This window comes from Amblyraja radiata, chromosome X, assembly GCF_010909765.2.
Source record: "Amblyraja radiata isolate CabotCenter1 chromosome X, sAmbRad1.1.pri, whole genome shotgun sequence".
Classification (NCBI taxonomy): Eukaryota; Metazoa; Chordata; class Chondrichthyes; order Rajiformes; family Rajidae; genus Amblyraja; species Amblyraja radiata.
Genome location: NC_045999.1, coordinates 1,715,115 through 1,739,379, shown reverse-complemented (window position 1 = coordinate 1,739,379; position 24,265 = coordinate 1,715,115). Strand labels below are relative to the sequence as shown.

Here is a 24,265-nt window from a genome sequence, read left to right as displayed (position 1 = left end):
CTAAAGTTGGGTACATGTCTCTCACACTTACCCCGATTCCCACAATTTTTTTCAGCGCAAAAAAAATCAACATTTTGGCGGTTTTTAACAGGTAGGAAAGTACGCGTTTCTAGCATTAACAACATATACCGGAAGTGACTGATGTCTTCCAGTTGGATTTAGCGGCTCCGTGCGTCGAGCCCTATGACCCAGTGACCTTTCGTGCAACCACCCTATTGAATGGCGGTGCAGGCTCGAAGGGCCTACTCCTGCACCTGTTTTCTATGTTTCTATGATAGGTACAACGGGTGGCATAGACGCAGTGGGCCGACCTAAGGGCTTGTTTCTGTCTACGCTGTGTAACTCTGTCTAATTCTACAGTAGACATTCTCAGCTTTTAGTGGGAGATGTTAGTAGACCGAAGATAGACACAGAATGCTGGAGTAACTCAGCGGGACAGGCAGCATCTCCGGAGAGAAGGAATGGGTGACGTTTCGATCCGATACCCTTCTTCAGACAACGGGCAATGTAGTGTAATGCAGTGGGCAGTGTTAGTAGGCCAATGTGCAAGGAAGGGCAACCTTTTCGCAATCCCTCTTCAACCCTTGATCATTTGTTCTAGTTCTAGTTGATTAACCCATTTAAGAAGGAACTGCAGATGCTGGAAAATCGAAGGTAGACAAAAGTGCTGGAGAAACTCAGCGGATTTCCACAACCTTGTCGGGACGAAACGTTGCCTATTTCCTTCGCCCCATAAATGCTGCCGCACCCGCTGAGTTTCTCCAGCACTTTTGTCTACCTAGTTGATTAACCTTCTTTATTTGCGGAAAAAACCCGCCGCTTGCATTTGAAAGGCAATATTGAAGCCGCTGTGAAGCGGTGATCGGGCGAGTGCCGGAGGTTGCTTCATGTGGCGGTACATTCTTCTCCCTGCTCCGACTGGTGTGACTAGGGCAGGCAGGGTTGTGCAAACCTTGGCTGGGAGCCCAGGCACGCTGACATCATGAGCTGTTTCATCACCTCGCATTTGGTTGCAAGTATAAAATGCCCCGCAGCAGCCAGAAGTTAAGCGAGATTTGCAAGGAAAATAACCTTCTGACTGCATTTGAATGATCCAAACCAACGTGGCTCATAATTAAGGCAACGTGCACATTTAAAGGAGGAACCCTTCTTGGTTTCCCTCTGTAAAGGAGAGGGGCTGATTTGCTCCAGTTTCAGCTACTTTGCTAGAAGAAATCTCTTGACTTGTGGGTTGTGGCTTCGATCTTGCTTTGTGTTCACAATAACTTGACTATTTTAGCCTGTGGAGTGAGATGTCATTTCCTTCGGACGTTGCGACCGACCACAGACTCTTGTTTCCTAGTCTGGCTGATGTAATGTGCATCGAAGTGGATCACTACATGCTTTAAAAAAAGATGAAGCTTTAACTTCTTTGCTGGACTGCCTTTGGAAAGGTGGGTGCAAGTTATGTTGGTCACTATCTTCCCACCGCCTTCTCTTCAGAGTTGATTTGGGATTATTAATATCGCTTGATTTTTCTCCAGTAGAACGATCGAAGTAAATCTTGGTGTACATGAAACAGCTACCTCGCAGTTCACCCTATTACCCTTTCTAGTTTAATTGTCTTGCCCGAAAATGACCTGCTGAAACAGCTGTAGGATTTTTACGGTCTGATTTAAGAGTCAGTTTACAGCTGGAAAAAATAACCATGAATCATCTTTATTTTCTGTTTTGATGGTAAGAACAATTGATTAGCTGGAGAACTAATGTCAAATAGTAACTGGTATTTTGTTCTGATAACTCCACAACTTGCAAAGCTGTGCTTGAATCAAGAATGAGTACATTTTCTGTTTATATGTTGAACCCTGTCTAGGCTGTCTGAAGAAAGGTCCTGACTTGAAAGTTATCTATCCATTCCCTCCACAGCTGCAGTCTGATCTCCGGCAATAGAAACAAAGAACTGCATTCATTTTATTGATATTTTACTGATTGTATGCCTCATCGTCACCTTCCCCTCAGCTAACAATGAACCATTCTTCATTTCTTTGACCATTGTCTGCTTTGGTCTGTTGTTTTCACACCTCACCCTACCATATCTCTAGTCTTCCCCCTCCCCCGACTCTGTCTGACAAAGGGACACGACCCGAAACGTCACCCATTCCTTCTCTCCAGGGATGCTGCCTGTCCTGCTGAGTTACTCTAGCATTTTGTCTATCTTTGGTGTAAACCAGAATCTGCAGTTCCTTCCTGCACAATTGCAGTTACTGGTTTAAACATGAAGGCACAAAGTGCAGGTGTAACTCAGTGTGTCAGGCAGCATCTCTAGAGAATATGGATGGATATCAAACTGCAATTCTTCCAGCACTTTGCTCAAGATTCAGGTATCTGCATTGTCTTGTGTCTCCAGTCTAAACTTGCTTTGACCATTGCCAATCTATTCAGCGAATGATTCAAGAGAAGGATGTATTTATATCTCATTCTTTAAGATGACAGACAAATCTTTCATTATAAACAAAGGGTGTACGTGTACCTCGTAACGTCATTTAATTGCAAAATTTGAAAAAAAAATTGGTTTCATCCCAAAACACAAAATAACATCGCACTGTGAAATGAATCACACAGTGGGACCACTCACACAAACTCATTATAGGATCACAATTTCAAAAGATGAATAGGAGGGATTTAGATATGAAGAATGTCCATTAAAAAAATCAATGAAGAATGTTCGTTAAAGAATCACGCCCTAGAGTTTATCGAGTTTGTTAAAAGTTTAAGCATTAATAGTTCCAACAACTTCAGGGCAGAGATGTTGATTCCGGATCTAAACCTCTCTCCCTAGTCTGGTTCAAGTCAAGTGAGTTTATTGTCAAGTGTCATAGATAGGACAATGAAATTCTTGCTTTGCTTTAGCACAACAGAATATAGTAGGCATGAATACAGAACAGATCAGTGTGTCCATATACCATTGTATAAATATAAACACACATCAATAAATAAATAGATAAAGTGCAAATAAACAGAACTCTGGTGTCCAAGGCTTCCTTTATTTGTACAAACCGCAGGGACAGTCACTGATCCACTCACACGAGTCTACAATAGCCTCGAGCAAACAAACAGAACATTAGTCAAGAGCAACCGACAGGCCCAAACAAATTGTCCACCCTCTTATATCCCTACACAGAGGTGGAACCAATATTGGCACGCAGCCCCTACAGGCCCAATCACCCATACCAGAGAGAAGATACATGGAGTGACATCTTACAACACAGCAACAAAGTAGAAACATCTCGAACACTTTAGGAAACATGCCATTAAGGGCATCCAATCACAGGTATTGTTGAGCAAACACAGAAACAAAGTAGAAACACAGTATAACTATTAAACTCTCTTAAATAATCGCAGGTCCAGGAATAGCCTTGGAAAACCTGCAGAATCCCAGACTCTATGGCAGCAAACAGGTCACTAGAGCTCAAGTTTGCAACCTCTGCAACCCCCAGACTTAGTGTCTCCGGTTTGTCACGTGGTTCTCCAGCAGCACTTTTCAAAGTCTGAAGAAGGGTTTCGGCCCAAAACGTTCCCAATTTCCTTCGCTCCATAGATGCTGCTGCACCTGCTGAGTTTCTCCAGCATTTTTTGACTACCTTTGCAAAGCATTGTCACTTAACTGTAAATTCAAGTTTTCACAGAAACCTGCCATTGTCCAAAGCACCCAAACCCCCGCATATCCACAGAGGCAGAAGTCACTGTGCAATAGATGGACTCTGCTTCAGCACTCTGCTGCCTGCTCAGCCACTGAAAGGCATTCTAGATCATACGATAGGAGCAGAAATAGGCCAAACGGCCCAGCAAGTCTACTCCCCCATTCAATCATGGTTGATCTATCTCTCCCTCCATTCTCCTGCCTTCTCCCCATAACCTCATACTTTATGTTAAAGACACAAAGAACTGCCGATGCTGGAATCATGAGCAAAACAAAAAGTTCTAGATATCTAGAAGTTCTAGAACTCAGTGGGTCAGGCAGCATCTCGGGAGGAAACAGTTTGGTGACGCTTCGGGGCTTAAAGAAGGGTCCCAAACCAAACCATCGCCTATCCATTCCCTTCACAGATGCTGCCCGACCTGCTGAGTTACTCAAGCACTTATGTTTTCCTCCTTGTTGCAATGTTTAAACTAAGCAAACACTGTAAATAGTTACATCAACTTATTACAAAAGCAATGATCAGCCATGATCATATTGTATGGCGGTGCTGGCTCGAAGGGCCGAATGGCCTACTCCTGCATCTATTTTCTAAGTTCCTATGTTCCCCTTTTAAAATGTGATATCAGTTAAATATTGCCAAACTCTTTTGCACTGAAACACTAGCACACAGCCGCTCTCTCGTTTCTTCATATATGAATTGTTGTTGGAGGTATTTATATCTTTATATCTTTTCCAACAAACCCAATTTATTTTCCATTATTTACAACTTGTGGTGATTAATTTAACATTACATTTCACCTATTTTGATTTGTAGTTATCTCTCACTTTGCTCTATTTCTCAATCTATTTGATTAGAGGTACAACCCTAACTTTAGTTCCACAACCCTGGCTCTTAATTACGCACTGTAATCAACTTGTATTCATAAGTGATAGGAGCAGAATTAGGCCATTCGGCCCATCAAGTCTACTCTGCCATTCAATCATGGCTGATCTATCTCTCCCTCCTAGCCCCATTCTCCTGTAACCCCCGACACCCGTACTAAGCAATATGGCATGCAAAACAACTTGGAAGGACGGACACTAGCAGGAACTGATAGCAGGTTACAACATTATAAGAAGCACAGTTAGGGTAGAGACAAGTAAACTTCCCCACAGCAGAGGTGCCTATAACTGGAACTGTTAGGTGTAAGAGGTTCAGAGAGGGAATAAGGTCTTTTCACCTGGAGAATGGTTGGAGTTTGGAATAAATTGGCTGAGATGGTTGTGGAGGTAGAAATTCCCAAAACATGTAGAAGATGGGCAGTTGACTTGCCAATGTACTGAAAACTAAAAACAATGGGAAGTAGTGTAGATGGGTAGTTGATGCTGCCTTGCAAGGCCACCAGCATAACCAGTCTGAAGAAGGGTCTTGACCTGACACGTAACTTATTCCTTTTCTCCAGAGATTCTGCCTGACCCGCCAAGTTACTCCGGCTATTTGTGTCTATCTCCAGCATAACCAAGGATCAGTCTCAGCCCGGTCACTCTCTCTTCTCCCCTCTCCCATCAGGCGAGAGGTGCTGAAGTTTGAAAATGAATACCTCCAGATTCAGGAACAGATTCAGCAACTGAACCTGTAAAACACGCATTAATGTTTAGATTTTTGATAGGATTATCCCAGAAGCAAATCAAACAGCCCTTCTTCAATCCTTTGCCACTTGCCCATGTGACAATAATTGCAATAATGTTAAAAAAGAATCTAACAAAAAAAAAAAATGTTGCAAAATGCAAAAAGAGGAAAAATTGTTGGTATTAATTGTTCCTACTCTGTGACTTTGCTTCCTCCTCAGATTCTGAGTTGAACAGGAAATAGCAGAACATTGAAAATCTGTGGTAAGTTTAACTTTATTCCTAAAAGTTGTGCTAAATAGCTATACTGTTGTTCGCTGCTCAAACTTCCTAAGAAATGCTGGTTAATTTAACTGCACTAAATACGATGGGACAGACACAGGATTAAAATGAAGCAAACTAGAGGAAGGGAACAGGCAGGCTATCGATCATGATTTGTAAAGGCAGACAGTTCTCATCTGACATTGCACGTAACTGCAATGGTGGCTGCTAGAGGTTGATCACCACCACCAATAAAGTCCCCTGCGTCTACGCTTGTGTTTTGATACAACTCACCTTCAAGCAAAAAATTTCAACGCACATTTCAAAGTCTGTACGGCAGAGATACAGGATAAATGTGTAAGAAGGAACTTTGGTTTACACCAAAGATAGACATACACATAAAATGCTGGAGAGAAAATCTCTAGAGAGAAAGAATGGGTGACATTTTGGTCGAGAACCTTCTTCAGACTCACGTTTCGGGTCGAGACGTCATCCATTCCTTCTCTCCAGGGATGCTGCGTGTCCCGCTGAGTTACTCCAGCATTTTGTGTCTATCTTCGGAGATACAGGCTATTTGGCTCCATGTCAGCAATTATCCTCTTATAGAGCCTCCTATTGCAGACTGGTTAGAGAACAGAAGATGGCCATTTGGTCCATCAAGTCTATTTGCTGGCATCTCTTGATCTGATCTGCTTGTATTCATTATTATACATAGAACCGTACAGAACAAGGACAGGCCCTTCAGCCCACAACGTTTGTGCTGCCAAACACACTTTGCCAAATTTTGTGTTGTTTGCATAGCTGGAACTTGCATCTGATAAACCCAAATACAAATAATTAATATTTATATATTAAGAAATGTAGTGGTTCTAATATCAACCCAAGTGGAATTCCACTATACATTCCCACCATTCTGAAAAAACATTCCACTTCTTCCCGTATGCTGTTATCATCCCATTCATTCTATGACTTTAGATTTTAATAACAAGCCTCTTATGGGGCATCTTATCAAATGCCTTTTGGAAGCCCATATTCCTGCTCTAACAATTGTTTCCATAATGGAAATTGGATATAACATGAACAATGAATTAGCGTACACTGTTTACACTGCACAGGCCAAATTGATTAGCTAGCAAGAACTCGTGAACCATTTAAAAGTTACTTTAGAACTTGGCGCAGAGAAAGAAAAAAAAACAGCTGTCTTGGGAAAGAACAGTATGGGGGAAAACTGTTTCCATGTTCTCCCGCAGTAATCACACACCATTGTCTCTAGAGAACATAGTCTGTCAGTTTCACAGTCGGTAGTAATTGAAATTGTTAAGCAATTGGTTCTATTGTCACTTGTGAATGATACATCTGTAACATACAGTCTTTAATATTCTTAGCTTTCCATAACAAAAAATTAACTTATTGGTATTAATATTTTTTGAATACCCTGCACTAAAGATTGTCATTAAGAATCTGAAACTGTCCCCATTTAACAATGATTTTATAACAAGATTTTTTATAACATGAGGTTCTGTGGGAATGCAGCTGTTGAATTGTAACAGAACTACTAGATAACACATTAACCTCAGTGGTTCCCTCTCCACTTACATTCCTACTGCTGTTCACATACCGAGAGAATATTTTTTAGATTTCTTAGTATGCTTTTTGTCAGAATTTAGTAATGCTCTGTCTTTGTCTCTCTGCAGTCAGCCATGAGTTCACTAACATTAAAATCCTGGTGTCTGTCATATGCTCTTTACTCTTTAAAAAAATACTGCCGTTCCTGGAATCTGGAACAAAAGCTGAAATGTTGGAAGAACTCAACCAGTCAAGCAGCACCTGCGGAAAAGAGAAACCAGATATTGTTTCTGGTCAATGACCATTACTCAGAACTAGGGGGAGTGAGGCGAGGTGTCGGTTTTGAAATGGAGAAATAAGGCACTGCAGGTGCTGGTTTACAAAAAGGACACAAAGCACAGGAGTAACTCAGCGAGCTAGGCAACCTCTGTGGAGAACACGGATAGGCGACATTTCAGGTCCGAAGAAGGATCCCGACTCAAAACGTCACCTATTCATATTCTCCAGCGATGCTACCTGACCCGCTGAGTTACTCCAGCACATTGTGTCCTTTAAAGACACCAGTTTGAAGAAGGGTCCCGACCCGAAACATCACCCATTCCTTCTCTCTGGAGAAGCTGCCTGTTCCGCTGAGTTACTCCTGCTTTTTGTGTCTATCCTCGGTTTAAACCAGTATCTGCAGTTCCTTCCTACACATTGTGTCCTTCTCCGTTGTGAAACCAGCACTGGATGGAGAAGGCTCTTGCTTGGCTGACTGAGTTCTACCAGCATCTCCGGTTTTGCTCGTTATTCTGTTTTACTATTTATCTTTACGAGCTCAAGCTTTAATCTCGCTACCCTTCTTTATAGAATGCACATAGTTTGTAACTGAATCATCACCACGTTAAAAGTCTTCTGCTGTTGAATTACAATTTTGCTTGCCAATTTTTAATTCCAGTTTCCCCAGGCCATATTGAAATTGGTCTTTTTCCAATGAAGATGTTTGCCTTGCAGCATAGCTGTTTGAAACCATAAGATGATATGCTCGCTATTTGCTAGATGTTCCCCCAATGACACAAAGTTCTTGAGTAACTCAGTGCGCAGTTACACAGGTTACTCTAAACTCAGGCAGAATCCAGGGAGAACATGAATAGGTGATGTCTGAAGAAGGGTCCTGACCCAAAACGTCATCTATCCATGTTTTCCAGGGATATTACCTGCACTATGTGTCTTTTTGTGTAAACCAGCAACTACAGTTACATGTTTCTGCTTTTTTAGCCTCTTAATCATGTTATCTGTTTAATCCTTCGCCGAAGTATTGTTAGTAAGTTTGTCTCCCGCTGGTTAGGCATAGGGAAAATAAACAGAGTTCACTGGTTCGGATAGCTCCCGGCGACCGATGCTCAAAATCTCAACTTCATGTGTAGGATCAGCTTCATGTGTAGTCCTCACACCATGCAGCTACACAGCCTGTTAATCTTACTGCCCGGATTGCCACATGAGTAGTGCTCATTGTAACAGGTACCCAGCTCCTGCAGAAGACAGCCGAGCAAAGCTTTCAGGAGGTACAGGATTAGCGGCTACACAGAAAAACAAACTTTCATAGATTATTTTTAAAATCAGACTGTTTTACACCTTCCCGAGCAGAGAACACTTAAGAAATTTGAAGGATACGAGATGGTTCACGTGACGACTCTTGAGTACTGCCTCAGTGTAATTTACTATTCATACTTGTACTTAATAATGCTTGTGTATAGTAAGAGTTTACTGAATATGCAAAAAAAAGGAATTTCACTGTGCCGAAGTACATGTTACAATAAAGTACCATTGAGAAAGAAACAAATGGAAGTTACCAGTGAGCTAAATGAGGAGAATAAATTGGTATCTATCAGCATTTTACCATGATCCCCGAGATCTATAGCAATGCAACAATTTCCCTCAAAGGTTTATGTTAAGAAGGTACCTGTATATATGGCAGTAAATGGACATCCTGTCAGTCTTCATCAGAGGAACCGATGGTCATCTCAACGTGGTTTGTCAAGAATTCCAACAGTCAAGAACGTTTTATTGTCATTTGTATCGGAATGGAAGAATGCAAAGAGTACTTGAGACAGCACAACAGTTTGTATTCACAGTACTCAGTACACAATATAATAAACAAACTAAAACATACGTTCAATGAATAAAATAAGCAATATAGCACAAAGCAAAACAAAGCCGCAAGTCTCAGGGTGGTGTGGGTCTCTGATGATGCTGACTGCCTTTTAGAGGCAACGCCTCTTGTAGATCTCTTCGACGGTGGACTGTGATGGACCGGGAAGTGTTGAAATACATGATTACAATCGAACCATTCGCAGTGTACAGATAAATGACGTTTTACGTTGGCCTTCTTGGCTATTCACCAGTTACTGCAGTACAATAACGGCACAAGCATCTTACATTTCTTAAGCCAGCTCTGGACAAGGTGCAAAGTGGAATGGCTCACCATTATACTTCCCTAATAAACTCATCCAATTAATATTACTTCCCTTCCTCTGAGGAATTTTGTCACCCACCCACTTCTGGTACAAAGCATGCCATGTTGATTTGAGAGCTGTTTAACTCATCACCTGTGTCGTCGTCTTTCGTGTCCATCATCTATGTTTCAAATGTTCGGCCAGGCTCTTGCACAGTGGACAGCCTTCTCGTTTGCCACTGCTAGATCTTCCTTACAGCATTGTTCACCAATGGCCTGTGTAGGAAGGAACGACAGATGCTCGTTAAAACCAAAGATAGACACAAAAAGCTGGAGTTACTCAGCGCAACAGGCAGCATCTCTGGAGAAAAGGAATAGGTGACGTTTCGGGTCAAGACCCTTCAGTCTGGGAGTCAGGGGAAAGTGAAACGAGAAATATAGATGGTGATGTAGAGAGATATGCAAAAAAGTAACTATGATAAAGGAAAAAAGCCATTGTTAACTGTGGCCTAGGTGAGAACGAGTACAGACAAGGAGACTCAACAAGACGAATTTGAAACTGGTACAACTTGGGTGGGGGAGCGCTGGAGAGGGAATGCAAGGTTTATTAGAAAAATCAATATTCACACCCCTGGGTTGTAAGCTGCCCAAACGAAATATGAGGTGCTGTTCTTCCAATTTGCATTTGGCCTCACTCTGATAATGGAGGAGGCCTAGGACAGAAAGGTCAGTGTGGGTAAGAAGGAACTGCAGAAGCTGGTTTAAACCGAAGATAGACACAAAAAGCTGGAGTAACTCAGCAGGACAGGCAACATCTCTGGAGGGAAGCAATGGGTGACGTTTCGGGTTGAGACCCTTCTTCAGACTCAGTGTGGGAATGGGGAATGAGTCTTTGGCAACCGGGAGATCAGGTAGGACCAGGCAAACTGAGGGAATGTGTTCAGTGAAACCATCACCCAGTTTATACTTGGTCTCGCCGATGTATAACTCAGTTCCATAGGTTGCTGAGTTCCATTGGAAAACTTCTCAGTTGCCTACCTTTGATGAATTGTTTGATTGATTGAAAGTTACAGCATGGAAACTAGCCGTTCAGCCTACAAAGTCTCCACCGACCACTGATCGGCCATTCACACTAGTTCTATGTTATCCCACTTTCCCCCCACACACTAGGGGCAATTTAGAGGCCAATTAACCTGCAAACCCGCATGTCTTTGGGATATGGGAGGAAGCTTGTTTTTCTCCCTGTGGGAGTGGAGGGCAAGCCCTGCCTGATCTGCTATGTCTGTTCTCCCACACTGCCGCTCACAACTCTCATGGTTTGTTATCTATGTTCTCACTCGCCAACTGCTCAATTACCAGATAACCGTGTTTATAGTTTCTCCTCATGGTCATCCCTCCCCCACACATTCTGCAGATTTATAAGCATTTGTTTTTAATCATTCTCAGTTCTGACAAAAAGTCTCAGACCTGAAATGTTGACTATGTTTCACTTCCCACAGATGCGGTCTGACATGATGAGTATTTCCAGCATTTTCCATTGTTGCTGTCGAACATAGAACAGTAAAGCACAAGAACTGGCTTTCGGCCCACAATGTTTGTGCTGAACTTGATGCCAAGTTAAATTGATCTCATTTGCCTGCACATGATCTATATCCCTCCGTTCCTTGCATATTCATGTGCCTATCTAAAAACCTCTTAAACATATCTTATCTTCCTCCATGAAGGTAGATAAAAATGCTGGATAAACTCCAGGGGTGAGGCAGCACCTATGGAGCGAAGGAAAAGGTGACGTTTCGGGTCGAGACCCTTCATCCATGATCACCCCTGGCAATGCATTCCAGGCCCCCACCACAGTTTGAAAAACTATCTAAACCTCTTTTCCAGTAGATTTATTATTTCATTTGAAGATTAATTAATTTGCTTTTCGTTCTTTTTTTTTTAAATCACCTTGCACGGTGGTCGTTTTCATTTGTTGTTTCCTTCTGCAATCCTTATTCTGCAAGGTCCATCTGTCTATTTATATGAAGAAGAACACATATTATTACACCTATAATAGTATTTCGACAGCGGTCCACATTTTTGTCTTAGAAATAATGAGTCAGCATCAGGCTTATTTTTCTTATCACAAAGAGTCCACTGAATATCAACAATAAATTTTATACAATTAGTGGTTATCCAAAAAACAACTCTTAACTCAATCAGTGTGTTTTGTTAAACAATGGACTGTTGCTCAATGAAGTGTTTCAATTAAAGCAAATAGTTAATACATGACTTGGTCTTGTTCTAACCATCTTTTCCCCATTGTGATCATACTGATATGATAACTGCACTTGTAGGTTACATATGCAAATTTAAGATATGTTTTAAATTCAACTGATTGCATTATATAAAGGTGCAGCACTTAATATAGTCATTGGTCCACAATATGGTCCAAATCCTTTGGCACTGCACGTGAAGGGTAGCCTTGAGTGCAGGGGGACATACTTTATGTGTAGGAAGGAACTGCAGATGCTGGTTTAAACCGAAGACCGAAGATAGACACAAAATGCTGGAGTAACTGAAGAAGGGCCTCTTCCCGAAACATCACCCATTCCTTCTCTCCAGAGATGCCGCCTGTCCAGCTGAGTTACTCCAACATTTAGTGTCTATCTTAGGGAAAAACTTCATGATGCTTCTCCAGGCTGGTCAGTATGGATGAGTTGGACGGAATGTCCTGCTTCCGTGCTGTATAGCTCTATGACGCCGTGACCACTCAAACTATCAGGCCCTGGGAACCACAGGGGGTAATCTGCTCCTCTGCCATTTAGTAGCTTCTGTGTGCTTCCATTGCATGGCACACCTTTCAATGTTTTGTTCTGTTTGCCTAGTAATCTCTTCCCATGATACAGTTTAGAAAACAGAGTATCTGTTTCAAGAGTCTGGGGATTAGAATGGTCAGAACTAATTAGAAATAGCTACAGAGGCCAAGGTCGTCTTGTTTCTCCTGTACAACCCTAATAATTACATAACAAATTAGAGAGAGGTCGCTATACCCATTAAAAATGTACATTTTGTACAAAAGGAAACATTTATAAAATCTGTATTTTAGATTAAAAGCTGCAATTTAATATATCCTATGTATAGTTTTGCCAATTAAGTTGTTGCTGGTCTCAGGCAATATAGCAATTCCTGTTGTAAATAGGTTGGTCGAGTTGAAGGAAGGGGATTTGTGGTGATCTCTGTGCACTCATATTTTACAAAATGCGCTGTCATTTAAAAAAAAATCTTGATTGATTGGTTGAAAGATACAACATGAAAACAGGCCCTTCGACCCAGCGGCTCTACCAGCTTTGCCACTGTGCTGCCCAGCATTAAAACAATTGTTGCGCAGCAACCTAAACTCTTTACTGCAAAGGTAGATATACGAATTATTAAATTATATTCTTTCTTATCACATTATGATGTTGCAGTATTGAAATAGATATTGTCTGTCTTTCTCCAGTCTCTGAGCTTATGTTATACTCATTGGTTTCCACAATTTTATTTGATTACTTTCAAATGCATCTTCCTTGCCTTTCGATAGTAACTTTACATTCACAGAATTATGTGACAACCATGTCAGCAGTGATACAAATATCATCATTATTATTAAGGGGTGGCACAATGGTGGAGTTGCTGCTTTACAGCACCAGAGGCCCAGGATTGCTCCTGACTACGGGTGCTGTCTGTACAGTTTGTACATTTTCCCTGTCACTGCGTGGGTTTTCTCTGGGTGCTCCGGTTTCCTCACAGTCCGAAGATATGCACGTTTATAGGTTAACTGGCTTGTGCAAAATTGTCCCTAAAAAAAACCTGTAACCTGCGCACGTACCCAAGGGACTCAGCTTGCCCATCAATGCCACCTGGATATCAGAGTAGGTTTGTGCTCAAGTCTCGGAGTGAACTTTAATGATCTTTGAAATCATAGCTAGGCCACTTGCAAAATGCCTCAAAGCATTTGTTGTCCTGCCTCAGTGGTATGCTAGGCTATTTTGTGAAATCTTTCTCCTCATCCTGTCTGTGTTAAAGTTTAATTCTTGAGGATGCCACTGGATTAAAAACCATAAATAAAAGGAACAACCTGAATCAACATTGCAGTCAGGAAAACATTTCTGAAAATTGCCTTCTAATTGCTGAGGAATTAACAATGGTTGCCCAAGAAAGAGGCATTGATTTGTTTAATACAATGTGGAGAATATATCAGCTAAACATTCACAGAATTGAACCTTTTTCTATGTATAAAGTCCTCGTGCACAAGGAGGCAATGGGTTTAACCATATCATGAAGAAGAGAGTAGCCAGCGAAAGAATGGGTGGCCCACTGGGAAACCAAGTGATGTGTGGAGCCAAGTGATGTGAGTAAAGCTCAAATTTAATACTTCCAAGTAGAATGATATAGGTTTGCTGAAGAAGGGTCTCGACCCGAAACGTCATCCATTGCTTCTATCCAGGGATGCTGTCTGTCCCGCTGAGTTACTCCAGCTTTTTGTGTCTATATTTGGTGTAAACCAGCATCTGCAGTTCCTTCATACACAGGACATGGGAGATGATGGGTTCAGAGAGGGGACATGTGGATAGTTTTTTGAGGAGATTGATGAAGGCAGAGGGGTAGACATTGTGTCCATGGACTTTGGCGAGGCTGATCCTGAAGGTTAAAGCACATAGGATCCAAGGTGAGCTAATTAGATCCAAAATGGCTTTGTTGTATAAGATAAGGGTGGTGGTTGAAGGATGTTTTTGCCAATAGCATTGGTTTATTATTGTCATGAATCCCAAGCTACATTTGAATCTCTGCTACCCGGGATAATCGTACATGAAGTAATGCAGAGAAAATAAATAAAGTGCAGGATATAGTGTTACAACTCCTCATCGTAAATGCTGACTCATCACAACTTGTGACTTGATTCAATGATTCCATGATACATTATTGTCTCATGTACCTAGGTACAGTGAAATGCTTTGTTTTGCATACAACCTTGTAGAATCATACAGCAGGCTATACTTAGGCAGTACACAAGAGTCGCTACGTACCTGGTGCTGACAAAGTTACAAAAACGTCATCATTTCCAACCTCGATGCATCTGATGACGGTGGATCTAAGTGCTACCCGGCAGTGGTCATTGAGGCATGTCATCATGTCCTTCTGGGATACACGCAAAATATACACCTTGAGAACCTCAGACCGCAGAAGTGAGAGGTTGAAGATGTGCGTGAATACTCCAGCCAGTTGGTCCTCGCAGTTCTTTAGCACTTGGCCAGGTCAACCATTTGGGCCAAACGCTTTGCATAGATTTAAATTACTTTATGATGGATATTCACTATTCAGGTACAAACAGCTTATTGCTGACTCATTATCAAGACCCAGAGGTTTTTTAAGCACAGCAGCAGACGTTGTCTTACATACAAAGCGCTTATTGGTAATTAAGATAAGCTTCTGACCAGTACAGTTTGCTCATCATCTTGACATTATCAAGAGAAACAATACTGAATATGACTTCCTTACGTGTATGACCCTCCTGTAGCAGTAACTGATAAATGGGAACCGTGGGGTCCACAGTAACCTTATCAAGATTGTGTTAAGGCCCACATTGACTTGGTTGGATCACGTCATCCTCTAGGCCTTGTCAATGTGGTTGCAAACCAGCACACAGAAATAATTTCAACTAGTAGAAACTAGTAATAAATGTTAGCAGACAGAGGATGGACTAGGAGTGAACACTGTTTTGGAATGTGGGAGGAAAGTGGAACAGTGCTCACAAAGGTATAGATCAAGCCTGGGTTGTTGGAGCTGAGGCACTGCCTGCTGCACAACTGTACCATTCCATGTATATTTGCTTACGAGTAAGAGTTGCAGTGGTGCCTCAATGTTCTGCATAATAGAATTCTGACTCCATTAGTCTTCTGGTGAACTCGCATCAGGATAGCCGCACAATAAATTACTTCTTGGGAATTTATTCTCATCCAAATGGTTCCTTTAGCTTTGACATATCCCGCTGCAGATTGTGCTCATATTTTGGACAGACAGCCATGACACCTTGAAGGTGGACCGGCTGCTAAGCTTGGCCATATACATCGTTTACCGAGCATGGAAGTCAATGATTCTCTGCAGGTGAACAACAATGCCCTTGATAGCGGAACAGAAGCTTACATATCCCATACACCAGTCAAACGTAACCCCCTACAGCATTGAATGCATGCCAAGATCACCAAGAAGGCACAATGGAACAATAATATCACAGAAAACAAAGACCTCACACGAGGAGGTAAAGATGTAGAAACAATCAGCAAAACTAAAGGGCTGAAAGAACTCAGCAGGTCAGGCAACATCTGTGGAGGAAATGGACAGGATCCTTCTTCAGACTCGCACAACCTTGACAGTTCTGGGCCTTCCACTCACAACCAACAGAAACTTTAATCAAACACTGTTTGCAACTGCAGCTGTTAAATTAAAAACAAGGAACATATCTCGAAGAACGGTCTGATCTTTTCCACAGCATATCTGACTGTCAAATAAACCAAATGTTATCATCTACAAAACACAGACATGAACATACGGATTGAAATCAAAGCCAAATGATAAAATGACTGCAGGAAACATAGCAGCTGACTTCTGCAAAGTAATCTCCTTTAAGATGCAATTATTTTAGCGATGTTGGTTTGGGGATAAACCCGTCAAAACAAAACAAATTGTTGTACGACCTCACAGATCTCAATCATCATATAATTAGAGAACAAAATGCCTGACAATTATTGTAATTGATCCTTTAAAATTGACGGATTTTTTTCAAAAATGTCCCAGCACCGAGAAACAGGTTCATGTGAGCAGGTAAAAGTAACAATAGAAATATTGAGGGAAATTATGTTATTATAAATTACACACATTTTACTGTATTATTATCCATCCTCCCAAAAACGAATAAAATATTTTTTTAACTAGTAGAGGGCTAGAGAATTCAAGATGTCGGATTTGTCACATTTATTATTAACATTTTATTGACACCCAAATTATGATTATTTTGTTGCCATGTTGATGGACAGTTCTCTGGATACAGGAACAGCAGAATATTAAATGACCAGACAAACTCTACATTGAAGAGCAAGGATTTGCGTTTTACAATATATGTTGACATATGAGATGTCTCCAGCTGATCTCACTGTGCAGGTTTCAATCAGGGTTAGTTAACATGCACATGAATTAATTTATTGTCATCAAACTGATTAGAATGTTCCTCACCTGATGACTGGTTTCATTATGGTTTAAAGTATCCTTGCCAATTAAACTCTACAGGTCTCGACCCAAAACGTCACCCATTCCTTCTATCCAGAGATGCTGCCTGTCCTGCTGAGTTACTCCAGCATTTTGTGTCAATCTTCAATGTAAACCAGCATCTGCAGTTCCTTCCTACAAACTTGTGTACAAGTTATTTTGCCATTTAGAGGATTGGTTCTTATTTTATTAAATATATCCTGACCACACAATTCTATAACTCCTGAATATTTCCAAATAGTCAGCTCTTAAGTGGCATGATGTGTATTTACAGCTTCCAACTTTGCTTCTGGACTTTTTTTCTACGTGTGATTTAAATGAAGAAAGTAATTTGCTAATGAAGTGCTGATACCTTTGGTTCAAAGGCAATGCCATCTGCACAAAAACAACAAATGCAGAAAAGGTAATTTATTTGTGGAAATAATATCCAACCCAGGTGATATGTGATATAACTCAGCCATTTTAATCAGAATATGTTAATCTTGTAAATATCCAATTTCCTATTAGTTGTAACTGAAAAACAGATTTTGATTAGACTTTAACGTGTGAGTGATTGTGAGTTAATCTTACCTGGTTTTGTTTTTTTGCTCACATATACTTCTGCCAATAGCAGCACCTCTGTCAATTAATTTAGTCCTGCCTCAGCCATGCCCGATAACCTAAATATCTTCTATCTTCTTCAGGCTTTTACAGCTGAGCAATTACATTCATTCATCTAGTTTACAAAATGGCCGAACAACAACCTCAGATGTTAATTCTGCTTTCTTCTTCCACACCTTTTTCTAATCATCCTCAAGATTCAGTTGCTTTTCAACAGTCCATTGTTTCCAAAGGCTAATCATATGCTTTGCGAGTATCAATGTCTGCTGCAACTCTTTTCACACAATGTTCTTCCTTGTTCCTTGGTAATTTGCCATATCAACGCAAAGTTTTGCATCCAAGTTATATAAACATCTTGATGAGGAATTATTTATGTTCCATATTTTGGTAGCCTAAATATTTGTCTTTCTGTAACTTATGTCCTTGTTACAATCTAATTGGAGCTGAACATAATCAGTACCCATATCTTTTCATTTTAATTTGGATGGAAATTTGGCTTCTATCCCTATCAACAATTTTGGGTAGCATTATGCAATGTTCCAAAGCAGTAGCACAAATACAAGGATAATCTTTCTGCTCTTGACAATCCAGAATAGAAAATTCATACCAGGTATGAAGTTCCATTTCTATGTCGGCATCTTTTGGCCTTCATCAGTCAGAATATTGAGTATAGAAGTTGGGAGGTCATGTTCCAGTTGTATAAGACAATGGTGAAACTGCATTTAGAGTATTGTGCTCTGTTCTGGGCACCATGTTATAGGAAAGATGCTGTCAAGCTTGAAAGGGTTCAGAAAAGATTTGCAGGATTCACCTCCAGATCACACACCATCCTAAACTGGAAAAATATCAGCCCTTCATCTCTGGCTTTAAATCTTGGAACTCATTACCTAACAGCACTGATACAATTATAGAGAAAGCACATCAGCGCCTCTACTTCCTGAGAAGATTACGGAGAGTCGGTATGTCAAAGAGGACTCTCTCAAACTTCTACAGGTGCACAGTAGAGAGCATGCTGTTAGGTTGCATCGTGGCTTGGTTCAGCAACTTGAGCGTCCAGGAGCGGAAAATAATGCAGAAAGTTGTGATCACTGTCCAGTCCATCATCGGCTCTGACCTCCCCACCATCGAAGGGATCTATCGCAGTCGCTGCCTTAAAAAGGCTGCCAACATCATCAAGGACCCACACCATCCTGGCCACACACTCATCTCTCCGCTGCCATCAGGTAGAAGGTACAGGAGCCTGAAATCTGGTACATCCAGGTTCAGGAACAGCTTCTTCCCCACAGCCATCAGGCTATTAAACTCGCCATCAAACAAACTGAACTATAACAGCCTATTGCACTTTATCTGTTTATTTATGTGTATATATATGGTCTATGCTATATAGACACTGAACTGTTTCTGTATTTATGCTTACAATACTCTGTGCTGCAGCAAGCAAGAATTTCATTGTCCTATCTGGGACACATGACAATAAACTCTCTTGAATTGACGGATGCTATGAGAACTCAGAGCGGTCCTTGTGAACTTAACGCTTTGCATTTTACTCAGCCGGATGCACTTTATTTCTCTTAAATTAGCATCCTTTATTAAACCATTGTGCAACATCCCTACATACATGCACATCCTGTTATCATTGAGGGGAAAGCACAAGCTAGTCATAATGAACCAAGAGCTGATGAGATATACATTAGATCTTTGAAGTTTTGTGATGTCCCCATGTCATTTACATTTGCCTAATAGCTTTTTATCCACCCATTGTTCAGCAAAAATACTGTCTGTCTGGGTTGCCTGGTTTCTTTACACTTGTAAAGCTATTAGGTTGGAAGTATTGTTTGAAACACAATTGGCAAAGTACTGTGAGATGTTGCAACTAGTCTTTATAACAATAAAAGTGCCCAACAAAAACGTCACCTACAGTATGTTCTCCAGAGATACGGCATGATCCGCTGAGTTACTCCAGCACTTTGTATCTTCAAATGGGAAAAGTAAGCCTATTGTTCAAATATGTGCTTCCCCTACATGCATCTTAAAATGTTGAATGTGGAAAGTACTTGTATTCAATTACGATAATACTTTATTAGCCAAGTATGTTTTGCAACATACGAGGAATTTCATTTGCCAAGTCAGTCATACAAATAAAAAGCAACAGAACACACAAAAATACATTTTAACATAAACATCCACCACAGCGAGTCCTCCACATTCCTCACTCTGTTGGAAGAGCCCTCCATTGACGGGGTGATCTTGACTCCCGTACCCGGTGGTGTTTGGGCCCTCCGCGTCGGGGCAGTCAGCTCCCCCACGGTAGGTGATCGGACCCCGGGTCGGGCATCTAATCTCTGCGTCGTTGGAGCTCCCGACTCGGTCTCTCCTGAGGCTGCGATCTCGCGATGTACAGTCCGCAGTGATCCCAGACAAGGGATCAGCTCTGATGGTAAGTCCACACCCTGCAGTGGGGCTCAAAGTCAGTCCAAGGAGGGCGCTAGCTCCAAGATGTTAGGCCGCAGAGCGACCGGAGATGCGATCCGGAAAACAATCGCATCTCCGGCAGGGTAAGAGACTGAAAAAAAAGTTTCCCCCTCCCATGGTACCGAATCTCCTTAAACTTCTATGTAGAGGAGCTTGCATGCCTTCTTCATGATTGCATCTGTGTACTGGGCCCATCATCCAAGATATTAACAACTAGGAATTAGAAGCTGCTAACTTTCTCCACCACCGACCCACCAATAAAAACTGGTACATTACCTCCCGATTTCTCCTTGTGAAGTTAACAATCAGTTCTTTAGTCTTGTTGATGTTAAGTGAGAGCTTGTTGTTACGGCATCATTTATTTCACTCAAGGGCATTCAAACATCAATATTAGATTCCCAATGATAGACACAAAATGAGTTTTCCTTTCCCCTGACCAGGCAGAGGAAAGGTCTCGGCAGGAAATGCGACTCATTCCTTCTCTCCAGAGATGCTGCCTGTCCTGCTGAGTTACTCCACCATTGTGTGAATATCTTTAGTGTAAACCAGCTTCTGCAGTTCCTTCCTACTCATTAGATTCACAATAGTCAGTTAAGAAAGTTGTCATGGTTCTTCTGTAATTATGTTCTTTATGTACCATTATTGCTTCATCCTAATCATAGACTCAATAGTGGTTTTGGTACATAGCTGGTATAATTCAAATAAACACAATGTTCCCCAGAAGTATGTTAATATTTGAATGGGATTCCCAAGAATGTTTAGAGAAAAAATAGTTTTGATGTTTACCTACATTTTGGCTGTGTTCTGCTTCGCAAACAAGTTAGTGAACAGATTTTTTTAAATGCCCAAAGTCTAAAATCAACCACCAACCACCACAGTTCGTAAGTTTGAAGTGCTGGCTTCTGCATTTTTATTTGGTGCAGCTATCAATACATACAGCGGTCACCTTCATGAGATAACCATTTTAAACCTAAGTTTGGCATATAACCAGACAGGTACAATAGCACACTATTACAAGTCAGTAATTGTTATCTGAATCTGAAAGGTCACACACTATCTGCAAGGACATAAGCACATTGAGAACATAATATGAAAAGCTACATAGCAGGGGACAAGGTCCACTCCAACTTATGTAGGAAGGAACTGCAGATGCTGGTTTAAACCAAAGATAGATGTGTTGTGAAAGAGAAACATGTAAAACATGTATTATGTACAATTGCTGCAAGCTCACCGAATCCTGCTTCAAAGCAACAATTATATTTAGTTACGTAGAAACAAGGAACTGCAGATGCTGATTTACACAACAGAACACCAAGTGCAGGTGTAACTCCGTAGGTCAGACAGCATCTCTGCAGAACATGAATAGGTGACATTCTGGATCGGGACCCTTCTTCATACAGAGTCAGATTTAGTTAAGCATTACTTTAGTTTTATTACATTGATTTTTAAAAATATTTTCTTCAATGACTATAGTGATATTTCAAGTGGGATGTAATTGCCTGTTAGGACAACGAGATGCAACTTGTACTTTCTGTCAATGTGGTCTTCAATGACTGTGTTAAGGTATTAAATACATGAAACAGAGCCAGCAATCATGAAGGTAGACAAAAATGCTGGAGAAACTCAGCGGGTGAGGCAGCAATCATGAAACCAGCTTCAATCTTAACACCCTTCTTCAGACTGAGAGTCAGGAGGGGAATGGGAAACGAGAAATATAGATGGTGATGTAGTGAGATACAAGGTCTTAAGGGATATGGGTAGAATTAGGCCATTCGGCCCATCAAGTCTACTCCACCATTAAATCATGGCTGATGATATTTATCTATATTATATTCATCAACCACAAGCCTTGATGATATACGGACACCGTGACATCATATGTCAGCTTTTGTGAGGACAATTGCATTCCCACTAGGACCCGGATCAGGTTCAACAACGACATGCCTTGGTTTACAGCAGAACTCAGACAACTCCGCCAGACAAGATGAGGCCTACAGGAGCGGGGCTGCAGACCTCTACAAGCAGGCCAAGTACAAGCTGAGAAGAGGAACCAGAGCTGCCAAGGAAAGGTACTCTGAGAAGTTGAGGAGCAAGGTGTTCAATAGACAGAAACATAACCCCAGTACCTCTTCCCTCCCTCCCCCACCTACTCTTCCTCAATCACCACTTTACACCTACTTACAGCCTGATTCCAGTCTGCAAAGACTGGACCATTCTCCATCCACTCCTCCCCAATCACCACTTCACACTATGGAAGTACACACATAGCAGCAGACGTCAGCTATTTTACTTGATCAGACGTCAGCTACTTTACTTAATACTCACGTGATTGTTAAGGGCCTGTCCCACCAGCATGCGGCTAGTGCGACCTAACGTGGTCACTAGAGCCGTACGGCCTCGCGGGGCCGGTCCCACTTCGATCGCCGGAGCTGTATGGAGTTGTGCGGGGCTGGTCCCGACATCGCGCGGGGCTCCGAAAAACTGACACTGTCCAAAACTCCCGCTCGGCAACGGCCTGTCGGCCCGCAGCCGCATTGAGGCCGTACGCAGCACCTCGTCGGGCGTACGCAGCGGTTCGACGCCGTACGCCTAGCACGTGGCGTTGCGCGATGACGTCACCGCCCGGCGTGCCGTTGCGTGATGACGCAAGCGCCCGACGTCCAAATTCAGTCGGCCCGCCTCCTGCCCAGCTGATTGGTGAGTATGATGTCGGGACCAGCTCCAGACGGCTCTGCGGTTGGAAGTGGGCCGGTCCCTCGAGGCCGTACGCCTCAAGCCACCACGTTTGGTCGCGCTAGAAGCATGCAATCGCATGCTGGTGGGACAGGCCCTTTAGTCATTTAGCAGCACACTCATGTTATTATTAGTCATTTAATTAAATCATTTATTCAGTAAACAAGTTACTTATTTCTACTTTTGTATCTTTGTATTCTTAGTAATTCATTTGTATCTTTGTATTCTTAGTAATTCAATCTATAAACTGGTATGTGGTTGTCACGAGTTGTAGCTGGGAGATAAGGGTAGCGAAATAGAGGGTGATAGATGAGTTAAGAGTGACAGCTGGGAGATAAGGGTGGCGAAATAGAAGGTGATAGATGAGTTAGACCAAAGATACTAGAGGAGCTCCTATAGTATCTTTGGAACAGACCAAGACAGTAAATAAGACAATAGACAATAGGTGCAGGAGTCGGCCATTCGGCCCTTCGTGCCAGCACCGCCATTCAATGTGATCATGGCTGATCATCCCCAATCAGCACCCCGTTCCTGCCTTCTCCCCATATCCCCTGACTCCGCTATTTTTAAGAGCCGAATCTGGCTCTCTCTTGAAAGCATCGAGATAACCTGCCTCCAAGGCAGAGAATTCCACAGACTCACCACTCTCTGTGGGAAAAAGTGTTTCCTTGTCTCCGTTCTAAATGGCTTACTCCTTATTCTTAAACTGTGGCCCCTGGTTCTAGCCTCCCCCAACATCGGGAACATGTTTCCTACCTCTAGCGTGTCCAAGCCCTTAACAATCCTATATGTTTCAATGAGATCCCCTCTCATCCTTCTAAACTCCAGAGTGTACAAGCCCAGCTGCTCCATTCTCTCAGCATATGACAGTCCCGCCATCCTGGGAATTAACCTTGTAAACCTACGCTGCACTCCCTCAATAGCAAGAATTATAAACCTACGCTGCACTCCCTCAATAGCAAAAATTGGTCCAAGGGTAGCGAAAGAAGAAGAGATGTATGAATTGAGATAAGACTGAACCAACAATGAAAGTTAATGGTGGCAGGGCAGAGAGTGCCAGTATAGAAGATGGATGGGTACAAGAGGAGTATGTGCATGCAAGATAAGGTAGAAGAGATATGACTGAAAACCTGTAATAAAAAGGAGCTGGCCGCGGCAGTAGATGAGCAGTCAGGCGGTTGTCTCCCGAGTTGTCTTCCAGCTGTTGTTTGCAAATAAAGGCTTTTCGACTTTTCGAAGAATTCTCCATGTCCGTGTCATCTTATCCAACTGAGTTTCGGTAACCATGACAACACCTACTCATAGCCTGACCAATCTGCAAAGACTGGACTCATCCCCACCCACTCCTCCCTAATCACCACTTCACACCCACTTACCGCCTGACTCCAGTCTGCAAAGACTGGGCCCTTGTTCACGACCCTCCCCCCTCCTTGCTGCCCAACATCAGTCGGGCCACTTCTCCATCACCAACAATAGCAATTGAGGAGGTGGAAAAGCTATTCAGAAGACAGAAAAGCCAGAAATCTCCAGGACCTGACAGTGTTTCCCCCTCTACCCTCAAGCTCTGTGCCAAACAACTGGCACCAGTCTACACAGACATTTTCAATCGGTCCCTGCAAACCTGCACT

The 24,265-nt window shown here is 42.1% G+C and overlaps 1 protein-coding gene across 3 annotated transcripts in view; it reads left to right on the top strand.

Moving 5' to 3' along the window:
• Window positions 1-995: 995 nt before the first annotated feature.
• Window positions 996-24,265, top strand: part of cxh15orf39 (chromosome X C15orf39 homolog) — a 49,364-nt gene continuing 26,094 nt past the window's right edge. The window contains exons 1-3 of one of the 3 annotated variants that reach the window (XM_033014982.1): window positions 996-1,433; window positions 1,527-1,716; window positions 5,509-5,551. The gene's annotated coding sequence lies outside the window, so the exon portion shown is untranslated. Of the gene's footprint in view, window positions 1,434-1,523; window positions 1,717-5,508; window positions 5,552-24,265 lie in introns of all 3 variants that reach the window. The other 2 variants (XM_033014981.1, XM_033014980.1) reach the window with 2 other exon arrangements.